Genomic DNA, 17,084 nt, shown 5'->3' on the forward strand with positions numbered 1-17,084 from the left:
AAGTGTATAAGTCCTGCTAAGATTTGCTTTCCCAAACTGCGGCACCTCGCATTTATCTGAATTAAACTCCATCTGCCGCTTCTCAGCCCATTGGCCCATCTGGTCCAGATCCTGTTGTAATCTGAGGTAACCCTCTTCACTGTCCACTACACCTCCAATTTTGGTGTCATCTGCAAACTTACTAACTGTACCTCTTATGCTCACATCCAAATCATTTATGTAAATGACAAAAAGTAGAGGACCCAGCACTGATCCTTGTGGCACTCCACTGGTCACAGGCCTCCAGTCTGAAAAACAACCCTCCACCACCACCCTCTGTCTTTTACCTTTGAGCCAGTTCTGTATCCTCATGTTGACTCCACTCACACTAATTCCCTCATGTTAACTTCCCTCGCATTGACTCCATTCACATTGACTCCCGTTAAGTTGACTCCTCTCATGTTGACTTCCCTCATGTCGACTCCCCTCACACTGACTCTCTTCATGTTGACTCCCCTCACATTGACTCCACTCTTGTTGACTTCCCTCACATTGACTCCCCTCAAATTGACTCCCCTCTTGTTGACATCCCTCATGTCGACTTTTCTCATGTTAAACCGTCACTGCTGACTACCCTCACATTGTCTCCCCTCATGTTGTCTCCACTCACACTGACTCCCCTCATGTTGACTCCCTTCACATTGAGTCCGTTCTTGTTGACTACCCTCACTGTCTCCCCATCACGATCTGACATGGTGAATCTGGACAGCATTCAACTCTGCCAGTGACTACACATTGTATGACGTTGTTAGATTGTAGATACTGTATATTAGGTCTTCTGCATCGCTATTGTATAATCTCTTTCACCTCCTGAAAACACCCGACAGAGTTCATCAAACAAGATTATCTCTTTTGAAATCAGTGCATACTATTTTTTTTCTCTAGGTATTCATTTGCTCTCTCCTTTAAGTAGTGATTGTTTAATTTTCCTAGCTGATTGCGCATGTGCTGAACTCCTTCTTAAATGTAAGAATTACATATGCTAATTGTCTGTCCTCTGGCACTAAAACTTTATTAACAAATTATTAAGTATGTGTAGTCATGTCTCTGTTATCTCTTCCTGAGATACTTAAAAAAATACAGAGATGTAATCTGTGCAGACAGCAGCATTTTGTCGTCATTGAATTTGATGAATTTATTCAATATATTCTCTATTTTACTTCAAATCTATATCTCCTCACTTATTTCAACATTTAATATCATGTCTATCAGTTCCCTGGTTAACACTGAAGTGAGATGATTATTTCTTTTCCTGCCATCTCTCTATTCCTACCCGTGGCATTAGCCTGTCTATCCCTTGCATGTTCTATTCCCATTTCAACCTTGCTTTTTTAATTGATGTGGAGTAAGTTATCCATGCAAGCATGGTAGCCATTTTGTACACAGCAAGATCCCACAAAGCAATGAGGAAAATGATCAATTGACCTGTGCTTGGTGGTGGTGATTGAAGGCTGCTGACATTTGTTTTAACTGCCAGTTAGATGTAATGAGTCTGCCGAAAGAGTTGTCGATGGTCGGGGAGTGAATAAAGCATTCTTCTGGACCTCTTCTTGCAAGGGAGGCATCTTTGACAGGTTGGGAAAGAGAAGTAGGTAGCTCACAGCTGATGATGAGAAGTGTCTATACATTAATAAACTGGGATAATGTATTGACAATGAAGAGAAACCTGTGGCACCTACGTGCCCTCAGAAGATCTTCTCCTCTCTTTCCCTCCCACTATGTCTCGGTGCAGTCCCAGGATCTGCAGCTAGGGTAGAGGAAGCCTGCCCTACAGTGGAGTCTGTTGATCTTGAAGGTTTGGTCAGGCATTTGTGTTTGCAGTACCCAGCCAATGCAGAGTGTGTCGTGCCAGTATATTCCTGAAGAAGGGCTTATGCCCAAAACATCGATTCTACTGCTCCTTGGATGCTGCCTGACCTGCTGCGCTTTTCCAGCAACACATTTTTCAGCTCTGATCTCCAGCATCTGCAGTCCTCACTTTCTCCCAGAATCATGTGTACCCTCCTTAGGTTGAACTCTCACATGAACATACCGTTTTACATTTAATAAACAGATTTTTATATGTAATAAACAGAATAACCCAGAACCAAGTTCGGTAGAGCTTGAAATCCACTAGAAAAGTAGATTTCAATTTGGATTACAATAAGGAGAGGATTCAGGGTAGATCCAAGATGGTGGTGATCTAGAAGCACAAGTGGGACGCAGTTTTAACCTGCCCTAGCCGGACCACTGCAGTATCCTGGGACTCTCGAAAGGTTGTGGAGAGTCAGGAAACTGTCAGAGAGCAACTTACCTCAGTTTTAGCCATCTAGGAATGCCGAAGAAGGGAGGAGGTACGTCTGAGGCCGGGTCTGCGGCCCAGCCTGCAGGACCGCCAGACTCGATTTCCTCCCAAGTCCTGGTGAAGGAGCGAGATGTTGGGTAAGCAGATAGAGGAGAGGCTGGCCCCGATCTCTATTGTGCTACAGAAACATGAACAGCAGCTGGGAAACCTGGAGAAAAGGATGGATGAGGTAGAACACAGAGTCGCAGTGGTGGAAGCTGATACTGGTTCCTCCAAGGATAGGATCCAGGCCCTGTAGACGCAGGTCCGTAATTTGCTTGACTAGGTTGATGACCCTCGAGAACAGGGGCAGGAGAAAAAATATTTGGATCGTCGGTCTGCCGGAGGGTACAGAAGGTGAGCGGCCGGTGGAATTTATTGAGGCCTGGTTGTCAAAATTCCTTAAGTTGGAGGCTGGAATGAGAAGTTTGGAGATTGAGAGGGCTCACCAGGTCATCACAGCATCAAGAGAAGACCAAGGGAGCTTGGGATCCAGTACTCTCTGAGGTATCTGGCGGTGCTTTGACTCACCTTAGATGGATCTATACATCTCTGACACGTCGGAGAAGGCAAGAGACTTTGTGGACAAATTAACTTAATCTGAACAACTTAGTATGTAAAAATAGTAGTGTTGTTTGGGTATGTCTCTCCTTTTTTAAAAAAAGAGGAAGTCCAGTCGAGGCTTTCTTTTCCTACTTTTTTTATTGGTAATAATCTGGTCTAAATTATACTTGGGGGCGGTTGGGATGTGTACATTCAATTTCTAAATTATGTCATACCAAAGGATGGGTGGAATACTTACCTTTTTTTTCAAACTGTCTTTGTTCACATTGTCATTTCATGCTATATGTTCTTTCTTTACTGCTTGCATTTGTGGTGCGGCTCTAGCTAGGAGGAGGGAAAATGTTTGCGGATGGCTGGATGCCTACTTACGGACAGTTTATGCCCAGTTCAGGTAATTGAATGACTGGGTGCAGTATTGGCAGCGTGATGGGAAGTTAGCTTTTGGGATGTGTAAATGCCCCCTTTGGTGAGTTCCCTATTCAGCGCCATTGGCACTTTATCTGTTGGTTTGTTTTTTTGATTTTTGTTGCATATAGTCTTTGATAGCTTTGCAGGTTAGTTTATATAGTTTTTACGTTCAATGGATCTTGCGACACCAAGGCTCAATGATTTGTAATTCGAGTCCCCTGTCTCTGGAATCTAAATGTTACTGCAGAAGGTTATGGCTAATGACTTGTTTAAATGGTGTACCTGGAACATCAAGGGGAGTCACTCACCAGTTAAGAAGAAAAAGGTACTCTCGAGCCTTAGAAAGGAAAAGGTGGATATTGCTTTATTACACTTGGATGATAGGGAGCATTTGATACTACAGCAGAATAGCTTTGATCAGGTTTACTTTTCATCTTGTAATACCAGAAGTTGAGGAGTGGCTTTTTTAGTTAGGAGGAATCTCCCTTTTAAGTTACTAGAGTGCATCAAAGACACACATGGGAGGTTTGTAATCCTCAAAGCCCTGATAAACGGGGAAGAATATGGTGTTTTAAATGTCTATTGCCCTCCGGCCCATCCCCTTAAATTTCTGGTAGATGCATTCTCTAAAATGATCAGTCTCGAGCCCCAGTATAATCATTATAGGGGGGTATTTTAACAGTCTCATGGATCCCACAGTAGACAGGTTGCCCAAAGGCCCTCTGATACCCTCTGTACAAACTAAACAATTAGTGGATCTGTGTGTAGAGTTAGCATTGGTGAATGTCTGGAGGCATCTCCACCCTATAGGCCTGGATTTTACGTTTTTTTCCAATCCACACGGATGTCACACTAGGATTGATTTTTTTGTGACCTCCATGACAACCCTGGACTTGGTGGCATCTTGTACGATTGGTAAATTACCATCTCCGATCACGTTCCAATGGACCTGCTGGTTAAGATTAAGGACACTATAGTGGGCCCAAGGCACTGGCGAATGGATCCCTTTATCCTTAAGGATAATAAGTTTGTGGAGTACTTCTCTCAGGAATTTAGGGCGCTCCTAGACGTTAATTCAGGCTCGGTTAATAGTCCACCCGCCCTTTGGGAAACTGCCTAAAGTCTATGCCAAGGGGCTAGTTAATTCACATTCTACCAGTAGGAAGCGGCAGAAGGGCGAGCAACCACGTCTCCTCAAAGCACGGTAGAAGGCAGCCAAGAAGGCTTACAGGCCCTTGTTGATCAAGCTAGAGAGGATTATGGCACTGCGGTTTGCATTGAATTCCATGGTCTCACAGACAGCAAAGAAGGAGCTTACTCTTGCAAAGCAAAGGTTGTATGAGCATGGTGACAAGCTGGGTAAGTACCTAGCATATTTTGCCAGGAAAAGGAGTGCCCCTCAAGACACTACGTCGATTAGGGAAGGGTCTGGGAATCTAACATATGATTCCAAAAAGATTAATGTGGCATTCCAAGGATTTTTACTCTGAATTATACCAATCTGAGGGTTGTGAGGAGGGGCGGGCCAAGATGGAGTCTTTTTCAAGAATCTGGAGCTCCCGGGTGTGACCTCTGAACAAAAATCTTTTCTCAATGCCTCCTTAACAGAACAAGAAGCGCAAGAGGCTGTGAAGCAGCTTTAGAGTGGAAAGGTGCCCGGTCCTGATTGACTTCCCAGCGAATTCTATAAAGAATTTACAAGCATGTTGTCAGGCCTGATGCTCAACATGTTCAATGACTCATACAGTCATGATTGTCTCCTGCCATCTCTCAGAGAAGCTTACTCTTAAAAAAGGGAAGGTCCCAAAGGACTGTGCTTCTTACAGGCCCTTTTCACTCTTAAATGTTGACTTTAAAATCCTCTCTAAGACTTTTGCAATAAGGCTGGAAACTGTGTTACCTTTTATTGTTAAAGAAGACCAGTCGGGCTTTATAAAGGGCTCCAGATGTTAGGTGACTGCCTAATGTAATTCAAGCGTGTCAACAAGTCAATACAGAGATTAGTGATTTCTCTGGATGCAGAGAAGGTATTTGACCAAGTTGAGTGGCCATACCTTTTTTATACTCTAGAGTGGTTTGGTTTGGGCGAAGCCTTTATAAGATGGGTAAAGGTTCTCTATAGTGACCCTCTCACTGCGGTCATCACCAATTGGGTACGATCAAGCAATTTTAGCATTTTTAGGGGCAGCCAGCAGGGCTGTCCCCTTTCGCCATTGCTTTTTACATTGGTGATTGAACCGTTCGTAGGGATCTAATATATTGGCTCCAGAAGTGGTGTTAAAATTACATAAAAATTTGTTGTACGCGGACAATGTCCTCATTTTTTTTTGTCAAACCCAGCACTTTTGGCGCCTTGCCTGATACACTGCATCAGTGCGTTTGGCACCTTTTCGGGGTACAAGATTAATTTTGCTAAATCAGAGGCTATGCCTATGGGTGGTCTTATGAAGGGGCTAGGTCTTGAGGGCGAATCTCGATTCCCATTTAAGTAGTCACGGGGGAGTTTTATGTATTAGGGCACATTCATCACTACAGTTCTTGATCGGTTGTTTAAAGCTAAGTTTGTTCAGTTATTTGACAAAATCAAACAAGGCTTTCAAAGTTGGGAGGTATCCGGTTAGATAGCGCTTATTAAGATGAATATTCTCCCCTGTTTGTTGTACCCCATACAAATAGTCCCCCGATTTTTGATGAGCAAATGTTCAGGAGACTGAATGGCTGGTTCAGCTCTTTTATTTGGCATCGTGAGGGGTCCCTTATTAAAATAGTTAAACTGCAATTGCCTCACAGACTGGATCTCCCAGACATTAAAAACTATCAACTAAGCTCGCTTTTATTTTACATGAGTAATTGGGCTTGTGGGGACCCTCTTTCAATATGGTTGGATATCGAAATCTCTCAGGCAATGTGCCCCTTACTAGCTTGCTGTTTTTGGACAAATGAGGACATTTAAGGAATATTGCCATAACACAATAGTTATCAATACTGTTAAAGCATGGAGGGTAATTCGGTAGAGGGAAGGCAATATTGGCAAAACATCTCTTACACCTATGGTGGGTATGCCGGGGATGATGGATTCAGGATTTAAATGTTGGGTAGTTAGGGGTCTGTCTTGCATGGGCGATTTATTTGAGGGAGACACAATGATGTCCTTTGATCAGTTAGCACGGAAATACGAGCTATCTAATAGGGACCTTTTTTTTTCAAATTAGGGATTTTATTGAAAGACTACACTTTTGACTGATCCCTACAAATCCGACATAGAAAGAAGGGTGCCAGTGCTAAGAGTACATTTTCTGTCAGCACTTTATATCATCAACTGGGGTGATGGCCCCTCAGATGAGTTTGATCGGCTTTGCAGGGTGTGGGAGAGAGAGCTAGGCATTGAGGTCTCCTCACAGGTTTGGGAAGATGTTTGGAAAAACGCAAGTAAGGTATCAACTTGCAATAGAACCCATGCTTTATATCTGAAGATTCTCCACAGGGTCCACTGGATCGTTTATCAAAATTTAAACCAGGGGTATCTTCAACATGCCCCAAGTGCAGGGTTAGTACAGGCACTCTTACCCATTGTCTCTGGTCGTGTGGTAGGCTTCAAACATACTGGGGCGCTCAGGCAGATGCAATGGAGAGGATTTAAGGTGTAAAGGTGACGAAAGACCCAATCTCTCTTCTTGGCCTGCCCAGTGTGTTGCCTGTAGATGCGCATAAGAAAAAGCTGTTCAACATCCTATCTTTCTGCGCAAGAAAGAAAATCTTGCTGGGTTGGGTGTCCGAAAATCCCTCAGGCCTGTTTGGTTAATGTAAGATTGTTATGGAGCATATCCCCTTGAACTTTCTTACAGGTACACCACAAAGCTGAGAATTTCTATAAGACATGGCAGCCCTTTTTGGAATACCTTGACACAGATTTGTCTGCCACACTAATAAGGGCTTTTATATAACCGTAATGATAGTGCTTTACGAGTCCAATACTTAGAGAGGGCGAACTGGAGCGTATGAATAGGTAAAAAGTAATGCTCTCGATTTTCAAGAGTTAGTGTTTTGCTTTGCTGAGCTATATTATTATTATTTGTTAGTTTGTTGCTAGTTATTATTTATTTAGTTAAGAAGTTTGTTGGATTTTAAAACTTTTTTTATACATTTACACATTTGTACATGAGGGCGGTTTGGGTTTTTTACAGTTTTTTGGTGTTCTTTGTATTGTTTTGAATTATATTGTTTTGTATTTGTTGCAATATTAAAAACATCTATTTTTCAATAAAAATATATTTTTATAAAAGGATAGGGTTCAGAAATGATTTACCAGGATGTTGCTAGGAATGGGAGGTTTGACTTATAAAATAGGCTGAAACATTTTTCATTGCAGTGTAGGTGGTTGAGGGACATAGATAAGGTGAATAGCAAGGACCTTTTCCCTAAGCTGGGGCAGTTCAAAACTAGGGGGCATGTTTTTACAGTGAGAGGAGAAAGATTTTAAAAGGATATAACGGTCTTTTTCTGGAGTCGCAGAGACTGATAGAAAAATTCAAAAGTTGAGAGTGTGGTCCTAGAAAAGCACAGCAGGTCAGACAGCATCCGAGGAGCAGGAGAATCGACGTTTCAGGTGCAGGTTTTGCACTTCTGAGCCCACATCTCCCCCCTCACCTCTGTCCAAGGCCCCAAAGGATCCTTCCATATCGGACAGAAATTTACCTGCACCTCCACAAATGTCATCTACTGTATCCATTGCACCTGATATGGTCTCCTCTACATCAAGGAGACAGGACACCAACTTGCGGATCATTTCAGAGAACATCTCTGGGACACCCACACTAACCAATCCCACCGCCCCATGGCTGAACACTACAACTCCCCCTCCCACTCCGTCATGGACATGCAGATCCCGGGCTTCCTACATTGCCAAACTGTAACCATTTGACGCCTGAAGGAAGAACGCCTCATCTTCCACATTGGGACCACTCAACCACATGGGATTAATGTGGATTTCACCAGTTTCCTCATTTCCCATCCCTTTGCAGCCTCATCTCAGTCCCAAGCCTTCAATTCGGCACCACCCTCCTGACCTGTCCGTCTTCTTTCCCATCTATCTGCTCCACTCTCCTCTCTGATCCATCACCTCCTCTCCCACCTTCATCTACCTTCATCCCCCACATTCTCAGATACCTTCCCTCTTTGGGTTGGTGATGTCATTTCCTGTGGTGAAGTCACTTCCTGTTCCTTTTCTCATGGGGTGGTAGATAGGGTCTAACTCAAGGTGTTTGTTGATAGAGTTCCGGTTGGAATGCCATGCTTCTAGGAATTCTCGTGCGTAGCTTTGTTTGGCTTGTCCTGGGATAGATGTGTTGTCCCAATCGAAGTGGTGTCATGAAGGATTAATGGTCACAATCTTTTTCCCAAGAGTTGAAATGTCTAATCCAAGGGGGCATGCATTTAAGGTGAGAGGGGGAAAGTCCAAAGAACATGTAGGCAGCTACTGGGGTGGTGGTGGAGGCAGATATAATAGGGGCATTTAAGGGACTTTTAGATAAGCACATAAATATGCAAGGAATGGAGAGACACCATTGTAATCACCGTGGGCGGCACGGTGGCACAGTGGTTATGTAGGCAGCTACTGGGGTGGTGGTGGAGGCAGATATAATAGGGGCATTTAAGGGACTTTTAGATAAGCACATAAATATGCAAGGAATGGAGAGATGTGGGCCAAGGGCAGGTAAAAGGGATTATTTTAATTTGGCGCCACGTTCAGCACAACATCATGGGCCAAAGGACCTGTTCCTGTGCAGTACAGTTCTATGTTCTAATCTCATGATCTGCATTAGGTGTACAGCAAATGGCAGTATCAAAGGTTCAGGTGTGGACTTGTTGGGCCGAAGGGCCTGTTTCCACACTGTAAAGTAATCTAATCTAATTATAAAAAAAAAGATGTGGGCCAAGGGCAGGTAAAAGGGATTATTTTAATTTGGCGCCACGTTCGTCACAACATCATGGGCCAAAGGACCTGTTCCTGTGCAGTACAGTTCTATGTTCTAATCTCATGATCTGCATTGGGTGTACAGCAAATGGCAGTATCAAAGGTTCAAAGAAATGTCTGTCAAATTGCTGCCTCACAGGAAGTACCTAGCTTCCTAGGCCATCATGTGTGAGGAGGTTAAAGATTGTAATCACTAACTCATTCACAACTCTGCTGTCCACATCCTGTCTTAAGCAAAGTTTCTGCTTTCCCATGGCTGAGCCATGCTGCCCTCTATTCCTTACCTCCCATCCCCGCCTGCCTACTCATTGAATTTTTGTGTGAAGATGTTGTCTAGAAATACTTCATGAGCTCACCCAGCAACACCTCCAATGTTCCATTTCTTCACATCTCCTGTCAATTCTCTGGCTTTCTCAGAACCTCCTACCCACTGTTCCATCAAAGGTGTCAGTCTTGTCTGCCTTCCCCACTCTCATCCATGTCCCCTCCTCTCTAAAATTCCTCTCCGCACCTTCAGACATCTTTGATTTATTTTATTTTTTTCTTCTTTTCTTCTATCTATCTTATTTGTTCATGGGATATGGGTGTCACTGGTTAGCCAGGATTTGTGACCCATCTCTCTCAGTAAGACTAATTATCTCTTTTTTCTTCCTCTGTGAAACACTCTGAGTATTTTCCAACTGAAAGACTCTTAAAATGCAACCTCTTGTTCTCTGATTTACATGTGCATAATGATGTCTTGCGAAGGGTATGGGAGTGTTTATACTATCTCTGACTCCATTCCATGACTTAACTAGCACTTTCAGGGGGGGGGGAGACCATCAGTCATGTGAGTATCCTAGTTTGCTACAGAAATATGACTTGTTATTGTTATATCAGTGAGAAAGTCTAGGTTTATAAATTGGATAATGACAGAATTCCCATCCTGACCATGGATCATTCTTTATCACTGAGGAGTTTTGTCTGTTCAAAGCGGAGGACCAATTTTAAGCCTGCACTAATGGTGAGTGAGCATTTAACATTTCCCAGATTACTTAAGAACAGAAGAAACAAGAACCTGATAAGTAAGCGATAGGAGAGTGAAGGTAGGAAGTGATAGTGACAGGTTGGTTGAAAGGGTGGAGCGGGTATTTGGGGAGGAAGATGAACAAGTAGGTCCAAACAAGAGGGTGGATCTGATATCGAGTGGAGGAAGGGGAGATTTGGAAGCTGGTGAATTCAGTGTTCGTGCTGTGTGGTTTGAATCATTAACTCACTCTTGAGTCATTTGGCAGCTGCCTAGAACTTTGTTTTTGACATATGGATGGATGACTTGTTGTCTTTGATTACATGAGAAGAGTACTCGAACCACAGAATCCCTAAATGTGGAAACAAGCCATTTGGACCAACAAGTTCACCCCAACCCTCTGAAGAGTAACCCATCAGACCCATTCCACTACCCCATTACTCTACATTTACCCCTGACTGATGCACATCCCTGAACACTATGGGCAGTTTGACATGATCAAATCACCTAACCTGCACATCTTTGGATTTTGGGAGGAAACTGGAGTACACGGGGGAAACCCATGCAGATGCGGGGAGAATGTGCAAACTCCACACAGACAGTCGCCCAAGGCGGGAATCGAACCCAGGTCCCTGGTGCTGTGAGGCAGCACTAACCATTGTGCCACTCCAATTGACCCAGCCTTTCGTCATAATACAGCTCTATCATTACAGGGACCAATCCAGTCAATCTTTCCTGTATCTCCTCCAATTCAAGTATATTGGTGGGCAGCACGGTGGCACAGTGGTTAGCACTGCTGCCTCACAGCGCCAGAGACCCGGGTTCAATTCCCACCTCAGGCGACTGACTGTGTGGAGTTGCACGTTCTCCCCGTGTCTGCGTGGGTTTCCTCCGGGTGCTCCGGTTTCCTCCCACAGTCCAAAGATGTGCAGGGCCAGGTGAATTGGCCATACTAAATTGCCCGTAGTGTTAGGTAAGGGGTAAATGTAGGGGTATGGGTGGGTTTCGCTTCGACGGGTCGGTGTGGACTTGTTGGGCCGAAGGGCCTGTTTCCACACTGTAATGTAATCTAATCTAATCTAATCTTTCTTCTTGCATGGATTGTATGCATTTCTGGAAAGGTTCTCAATTGTTCCCCATCACATTTTGCCCTTGAACTGTGTGGCTTGCTAGGCCACTTCAGACGGAAGATAAGAGTCAGCTGTGGGTGAGGAGTTATATGTAGACAAGACTGGGTAGAGTATTAGGGTAGGGGAATGTGTCTGGTGGGATACTCTTCGGAAGGTCGGTGTGGACTTGTTGGGCCAAATGGCCTGTTTCCACACTGAAGGGGTTCTATGATTTGCCTGGCCCTACCAGATTACTCATCTAATGTTATCACTATAACACTGCCTTAGAGATATACCCTTCCTTAAGTGTGGTGAACAGAATTACACACAGTATTCCAGGTGTGATCTCACCAAAGTCCTGTACAATTTCAGCAATTCGATTCTCTCCACGTGATATCAAGAACCAGTTGGAGACATTGGAGACTACAAAAGGTGTGGGCTTCACAACATTCAGGCAATAGTACTGAAGACATGTGCTCCTCTAGCCAAGCTCTTTCAGTACAGTTACAGCACTGGCATCTCCCTGACTAGGTGTAAAATTGCCAGGCATGTCCTGTACACAAAAAGCAGAACAAATTCAAACCAGTCAATTATAACATCACCAGTTTACTTTCGATCATCAGTAAAGTGATGGAAGGTGTCATCAACAATGCTCTCAATCTCTTCGAATAAAGATCGACAAGCTGTTTACCTTCCTAATTGAATGTGTACCGACTTGACAGGTGCCTGAAAGTTGTTTATCTGAGTTTTTACCTGGTGGGTAAGGAGATTAGTCACTGTCACTGGTGTTGTTTTTGGAGATCTTTTAGGTTCTGATCCCATCTGTGGGATCTGACTGTCATTTTAACTGGATTGTCCAAGGGAGGAATCCACTGCGGCTTTTCTGCCAGGGGAAGGCAGTGGGGAAAAGGATCTGGGGCAGGAGGAGCTCCATCAGTTGGATGGCCATTTGGGGTCATAGCACTGTCTGTCTGTGCTTCTTCTAGACCCACAGGCCTTTCCTTCCATCCCTGGATGTGAAACCCCTTTCAAGTCACAGACCAAATCTTAGAGGCTGTTTTGGCTAGGTCCGAGTTCTTGATGGGATTTTCTGCTGCCAGCCTAGCCAGTTCTCCCACTATATCCTGTTAAACTTGCCTCTTTAACTACTACCCGGACCAGATGGCATGCGTCATGTCCAGATCCAGCCCCACCTTACCCATGGCCCAATCATAGAACAATTCCTCACTGCCAGGATATCCTGATATGAACCAGTATTCCTGCCCCCGTGTTGTCTTTAAAAGCCCTGTGTGCATCTGGATTTGTGCACTGGCATTCTGAAGCTGGCTTTCTCATTGAGAGACAAGATCTGGACATAGGGGAGGAGGTGAGGATGGCACCATGATTCTCTTACAGGGACTTGGAAGTCTGGTGCCAATGGCAGGCTTCTTTTCCAGTGTCTCTTCCTCACCAGGAGACAGGGCCGTGTGAGGAGGCACCCAGTCAGATGCAGGCCCCCACACACATGTCCTTTAGAAGTCTCCACACTGGACATTACAAAGGTGGCTGGATGCTCCACATCCATGGGTGATATAGTGGCTCAGTGGTCATCACTGCTGCCTCACAGCATCTGGGAGGCGGGTTCAATTCCAGCCTGGGGTGACTGTGTAGAGTTTGCACACTCACTTTGTGTCTGTGTGGGTTTACTCCCACAGTACAAATGTGTGCAGGTTAGGTAACATATTAATGTTAATGACGCAAGTTGGGCCATAAATAAGGAGATTAGAGATCCGAAGAACATGGAATAAACAAAAGGAACATCTCACCAGCTCCTGTGGACTGGTGCTTTTGAAATGTGTTTCCCCAATATTATTTCCTTCACCTTCACATCCATATTTCTTTGTCTGTCTGTATCTATCTGAATATGTGATCAGGAGTTTAAGAAAGGGTTAGAGCTTCAGCAAATATGTTGGTAATTTACATTTTGTTTGTCCGTTAGAATTGATTAATTTGCAATAAATAGTCATCCATATTAAGTGTAGAAACCTAATCAGTGTCTTCTGGTAAATGGAATCCATTAAGCAGGTAAATTGGCGGCTTTGATTAAATCTTGAAGCTTTCTTGACATTCCTAGGAGTAGTGGGGTGTCTATCAGCACACTTTCCCAACCCAGTTCCCATTTGAAGTTTAGCTCAATACCCATCAAAAGTCAGCAAAATACCTCAGAGTGTGCATTTGTCCACCACTTCCCATCTGGAGCTAAACAGAGTTGACTCTAAGGCAGATTTAGGTTCCGTTCATATTAGGTTACAAAGTTTCCCTTAAAAAACAGAATTTGGCATAATTTATTTTTCAATGGCAAGGTCAGGAATGCCTGATGTGTGTCTGGGCATGTTGAATTGTTTTATTAGCTACCTCTCTCCTCTTGTTACCAACACCACAAATACATCCAATATCTCACAACAAGTTTACCAATCTCACAACAGTACAACCATTCTGGACTGATTTCATTGAATGTAAAGTAGCTTGGACTGTCCTAAGGATATGGCATAGGCGCTAGATACATATAAATTCTTTCCCCTTCCATAAAAAGAGTCAGAGTGAAGTCAATGTCCAGGGCAGGTTTATAATTGAGTGCCTGATGTAATTTCCAAGGGCTAAGAGTCCCTTTGCTCGACGTATTTAAGTTGAATAGGCCCCACTTCATCAAGCAGCCTTTCAAAATCTGTGGACAGTTCTGCAACAGAACCTACTGCCTGTGGCTGGCCAAGTTACCACACTGACAAGCACCTGTTGCCTAGAAAGGACCTGAGGACTTTGTCTCTCTCCATTAGTGGTTAGCTATAGCTTGGGGATAACCACTGCACCAGTGTGGGCTAAGGCGAGGAGGTAAGATCGCCATGAACTACCAGAGCCAGGATGGAGATTGAGCCCATGTGGGTGGCTACACTCTTAGTCATTCAGTCAACTGAGTCAACCAACTCTCCAGTTACCCCATTACGGTTACAAATATAATCATGGGCTCACAACAAGCATTAGGCAAAAGTGAGGACTGCAGATGCTGGAAATCAGAGTCTAGATTAGAGTGGTGCTCTAATCTAAAACACCACTCTAATCTAGACTCACAACCAGCGCTCCTGATTGACAATGTTCTGCTGCTTCAATCTGTTTGGAGGCTATTTATCACCTGTCTGCAGCAAATTATATAAATTTGTTTTAAAACTTATTCTTTGACAGAATGTGGATGTCACTATCTTTTATGGTACTTCATTCATGAGTTGCCAGCTGAGCTAACATTTATTACCCCTCTCTAATTTCAGCATCAATCATATTGTTGTATGCCTGGAGTTACAGGTAGGGATAGCAGATTTTCTTCCTTAAAGGAGGTTAGTGAACTAATGGGTTTTTACAATAATTGATGGTGGCTATAAGGGCCAGCTTTTATTTGAATTCAAATGTCACCATCTGCCTGGTGGGAACATTATCCTGGAGTTCTGGATTAGTAACCAGTCCCCCACTTCCTCTCTGGGCCATCCTTATTGTCCATCACTAACAGCTATGCTAGGGATACTGGACTTAAAAATATGCTTCACTTTGGACAGAAAGATTGGATGGGTTCATTGGTCAAATGTAAATGGCACACCAGATTAGTAGGAGTGATGGATTAGCCATGGCATAACTGGAATGAGGTATATTGACCTCTCTCATAAAACAACATGCATTCTCCCTCAACTAACACCCAAACTTTGTGTTAATCAGCCCACTGGGCCACTGTGCCCTGGCCAAAGTGCAACTGTATCCTCTCGGGCTGGAGAATCCAGCACTGGTCACTTGCTAACATCTCCTGGGTTCCCATAAGGACCACTGCAGCTGCTGTCCAGCTCTGCTGAGGCCCCTCGCCAAGACATGGCCAACTGAGCAAACGTTCTGAAGACCATGTCAGCTCGAGTCCCTGGGTGCTGAGACTGTTCAGTCTTCTGTTTGTGAATAAATTCTTTGATCTTTCACATCTCCAGTGTCTCTTCCCTGCAGCCAGTCTGTTTGCATTGTCAGAGTGTCCCACCATTCAGTAAATTCAAATTCCCTGAGGCAGACATTCGTTTGCTGTCTCGGTCCATGGAAGGCAAACTCTCGGAAATGTTTGTGACCCTCCAGGAGGTACCCTGCAGATATCAAAGTTGGTGAAAAGTATGATACACACACACACACACACACACACATACCATACACACATACACACACACACACACAAACCATACACACACACCGCCATTCACAGGGGCAGCTACCCTGTGGCTTGTGTGTTTTATTGAAGTTTAGCAAATCCAGACCTGCTGTTCTTAGTAACCAGGAATGCAGGAACTGACAAACATTGAGGCTTACTACTGACATTTCACAATCCAACTCAGCCAGTGAGAGTTGATTTGTAAAAGGCCAAACTACGTGGGTAAACAAATGCCATTCCCTCTTCCTACTTTGAGTTCATTGTTTTGTGCTGAGGAGGTGTCGTGGGCTGTTGCTGATTGACACCTCCTGTTGGTACACTGAACAAGCATATTCTCCAGCCTCAGGACAGATTACTTTTTCTGAGCTACCTGCACTGAATAGAACAGAAACCCACAGCAGAACTCTCCGGCTGCAGTTATTGACGATCAGTGGTCATCAAGAGATGAGGATAAGCTGCATAATCAAATGGATACTGTTTGCATTCTGCTACATCTTATGGGTGAGTGAGCTCTCTTATCTCCTTCTTTTCCTTTAACTCCACCACTTTTTCCTTTGCGTCCTTGGCCATTCTTCACACCCGAACCTAAGAGGTGAATGAGGGCTTGCTATTTGAACTTGGGGACATCACACAATAACTATTTGGACTGATTGGAGCAGGATTCCAGCATCGTTGCCCTATTGTTGCCCTCTGTTGTAGTCCCATTAGGGTTTCTGATCACGCATTGTTCCATAATATCACAACAGAGTGAGGTGATGAGATCAATCAAAACCTCAGTGAGAATTGAACCTGCACTGCCAGCTGGGTGCTCCAGAATTGGGTGTGAGTCCACCGGACTGTCATCAATCTCCTGGTGGTTAGCGAAAGAGTTCCAGACAGTTTGGAAACCAAGCTGGGGTTCAGTGAAGTCAGGGTCAAACTTAATTGTGATGCTTCCAATCTCTGCCCATAACGGGAGTTTGAATTTGTACCTGGTGTGGCCAGTAGCTGAGTGGGTTAAGATCAGACTACTTTATTGACAGGGCCAATGACGCGCACTTTCTGACAGTGCCCATTACCATTTCAACCTCAGCAATTTCACAGCCCACTGAGGGGCTCACATTACAAACAGGAGAGCACAGTGGTTCTCATATGGCTCTTCAATACTCCTTATTGTGGTTAAAGTTAAAACTCACACAACACCAGGTTATAGTCCAACAGGTTTAATTGGAAGCACACTAGCTTTCAAAGCGACGCTCCTTCATCAGGTGGTAGTGGAGGGCTCAATCCTAACACACAGAATTTATAGCAAAAATTTACAGTGTGATGTAACTGAAATTATACATTGAAAAATTGATTGTCTGTTAAGCCTTTCATCTGTTAGAATACAGTGATAGTTTCACTTCTTTCATGTGTAAATCACAAAACATTTTTTTTAAAGTTGCATTCTCGGGTTAGCTGTTAACAATAGTGATAGC

General features: G+C 44.0%; 1 long non-coding RNA gene across 1 annotated transcript in view; it reads left to right on the forward strand.

The window, feature by feature from the left end:
• LOC122559461 overlaps window positions 1-17,084 on the forward strand; it is a 21,295-nt gene that overhangs the window by 2,224 nt on the left and 1,987 nt on the right. The window contains exon 2 of the long non-coding RNA XR_006314429.1: window positions 14,723-14,788. This is a non-coding gene — a long non-coding RNA (uncharacterized LOC122559461). The remainder of the gene's footprint in view (window positions 1-14,722; window positions 14,789-17,084) is intronic.

Source organism: Chiloscyllium plagiosum, chromosome 19 (assembly GCF_004010195.1).
Source record: "Chiloscyllium plagiosum isolate BGI_BamShark_2017 chromosome 19, ASM401019v2, whole genome shotgun sequence".
Classification (NCBI taxonomy): domain Eukaryota; kingdom Metazoa; phylum Chordata; class Chondrichthyes; order Orectolobiformes; family Hemiscylliidae; genus Chiloscyllium; species Chiloscyllium plagiosum.